Here is a 2857-nt window from a genome sequence, read left to right on the forward strand (position 1 = left end):
AAATATAGCAAATCATTTTAAGAATAAAATAGTGCATTTTATTTATACTCCACTTTTCATACACAGTGAATCTCAAAGTGCTACAGCGTTAAAAACATAGAACAAACAATATAAAGAAAATAACAACGGTTGAGATGAAAAAGCCTTCCTTAATAAAAGGGGTTTTAAGTCTGTTTTTAAACACCACAAGCGGGATGCAGCAGAGCAGGAGGTTTGATCCCCCCGTGATGCGGAGCTTAGTACTGGGGGGCTGGAGGAGCTGTGGGTGTGAGTAGCAGGACTTTGTAGTCAATCCTGGAGGAGACAGAGAGCCAGTGCACTGAAAACAGACTTGGTGTTATCTGTTTGTGTTTTCATACTCTCATCAGGATCCTGGCAGCGCTGATCTGACTGTATTGGGGCTTCTGGATGCTGCTGCCAGGGATCTATGTGAAGAGCTGCACTGCAGTAATCCAGTCTTGAGGAGATAAAGGCGTAGACAAGTTTCTCTGCATCTGACAGAGTTAGAGAGGGGCAGAGTTTAGAGATGTTGGTTTTGTGCAGATGTCATATATGGTCATCAAAAGTCATGCAAGGGTCAAACCTAACACCTAAGGGGGATGTCCTGGCCGTCAAAGGTGAGATGAAGTATGGGGGGATGACTGAATCTGGTGTGGCGTGCCAACAAGGAAAGTTTCAGTTCTGCTGCTCTTAAACTGGAGGAAATCTGTGCTCATCCAGGCCTTAATCTCATTAAGACAGGTGGTGAGGAGTGACATGGCTGCAGTAAGCACATGTATTTAAACATATTGTTTATTCAGTAAATCAGACAATTTGCTGAGAAAAAAGTAAAAGTTTATAGCAGGGGGCAGAAATTGGATTCAACATGGGCCTGTTTGTTTCATTGTTGTTCAATGTTTGCCACCGTTTCACAGGTTTGGTGAAAACACAGGCTTGTATTTTATTATTCTTTCAGGACTGTATCCAACAGCAAATGTTCCTATGCAGCAAAAAACAGAATCATTTGTCATTTTACATCTACAGTATAACATCCAGTTTTAATAGCTGTTTACAATTTAAAAGATCATCAACACACCCCAGATGTAGTCCGGCTCTTCAAGACAGACTGAACTCTGGGCCCCTAGAATCGTTCCCACGTGTCTAATGATAATCAATATTCATAATATATTGAGTACCACTTCTGTGTAGCTTTCAGCCGCTCTCAGCTCATCTTGGTCTGAATGGTCGAGTCTCAAATGTCCTTTATGACCCCCCATATAAAACCTCTGGCAGCTGCTTCTAGCACACAAGCCAAATATGGAAATAAACAAATGGCTGGTGAAGATCCATCCGAGAGCCAATAAGACCCTGATGTTTTCCAAATAAATTGGTGGATCAAATCAGGCAAAGAAGAGCTAATAAATATTGGACTTGCATTGATCAGGTGTGTGAGAAGACTCTGTTTCTGCTGCTGGGTTAAAGGTGAACTCCGCTGATGTAGTATAAAGTTTGGGCTTTCACAAGAGAGACATTAAAAAACAAACTGTCCAAATCAAAGAAGCAGAAACTGAGATTTCCTGACAATATGGATCATTCTACATTTCCCATAATGCAGCTCGTTTGCAGCTTTCCTTAAACCTTCCCAGCCTTTTTGTTGCTGATGTGTGTTTATGTTGCCAGGAAGACAAACAAATCTGAAAGAGGTTTGGTGGATATTTTATAGACTAATTTCAGCATTTTATAGACTCAATATATTTATTTATTCTTGACTATTTTTAGGTGAATAAATCAATATATCATATTCATAAATTCTTAAATTCTTGTTCAGAAATTGGCTCTTAACACCTTTTTATAAAAAGTTAACCAGATCAAATAGCAATGAGGAAAATGACACACCTGTTGAATTTATAAAATTTAAAATGTTTTCAAACATAAAATAAGATATACAGAGACAGCCATCATGATACTACCACCATTTTTTTTTACTTTAGAGAAAATGTTTGATCCAATACTCTTAATTCAGACTTCTCGGTGTGAGAGTCTGGAGAGTGAAAAAAAATATAAAAACTTTTAATCGCCTCCTCTTTTATCGGGAGATCCAACGTGCTCGATGTCACATACTTTGGACTACAACATTTTTCTGGTAGCAGGAAATCGAAGTGAGAGTGAGAGGTCTTCACCTGTTTTCGTCATCTCAGGCAGAGATCAGGCGAGGAGGCGTATAAAAACCAATCAGAGACGCTGGTGCAGCATCTGCATCGCGCTGTGATTATGGGAAGGAAAGAAAAAAAAAAAAACAACAACATCAAAACAATTATTAAACCCTGTTTACTCAATCACAAACTACCTTAAATGACAATATAACAAAATGCATGTGATTTTTTTTTTGTGCACAAATGAAATATCACACATGCAATTTCCTCATTCAGTTTAGTGCAGGCGTGACTTTTAGTGCTGCATTTGATCCTACACTCCTTTTTTATTTATTTATTTATTTATTTTTTTACCTCTACTCTTTCCTTCTGCCATATGAAGTAAACTACACATCCCGGAGTGCTGCTGCTGCTTCTGCTGCTGTTTTGACCCGCTTCGGTCTGGATCTGCTGTGATTTGAGCAGAGGCCATTTGTAAAAAGAAAAAAACAGAGGAAGGGGGAGCTACAGATTATTATTATCATATTATTATTATTATTAGTAGTAGTATTGCACACACAGAGGAGGAGGGGGAGTGAGAATTGATCTGTGTTTCTTGCAGGGGGGCTTCACTAAAATACCGCTCCGGTCCCCCCTTACATTGAGGAAGAGCCGAGCTTTGGGATTGGGTAGCGACCAGATAGCGTAACACCCTCCTCCTCCTCCTCCTCTCTGTTGCGTTAAAA

General features: G+C 39.5%; 1 long non-coding RNA gene across 1 annotated transcript; it reads right to left on the minus strand.

Moving 5' to 3' along the window:
* Window positions 1–1878: 1878 nt before the first annotated feature.
* On the minus strand, window positions 1879–2594 carry LOC137199784 (uncharacterized). The gene is made up of 2 exons (XR_010931853.1): window positions 2487–2594; window positions 1879–2242 (listed from the first exon to the last, which is right to left on the minus strand). It is a non-coding gene; the product is annotated as an uncharacterized lncRNA (long non-coding RNA).
* Window positions 2595–2857: the final 263 nt, after the last annotated feature.

The sequence above is a fragment of the Thunnus thynnus genome, chromosome 2 (genome assembly GCF_963924715.1).
Source record: "Thunnus thynnus chromosome 2, fThuThy2.1, whole genome shotgun sequence".
NCBI classification, from domain to species: Eukaryota; Metazoa; Chordata; class Actinopteri; order Scombriformes; family Scombridae; genus Thunnus; species Thunnus thynnus.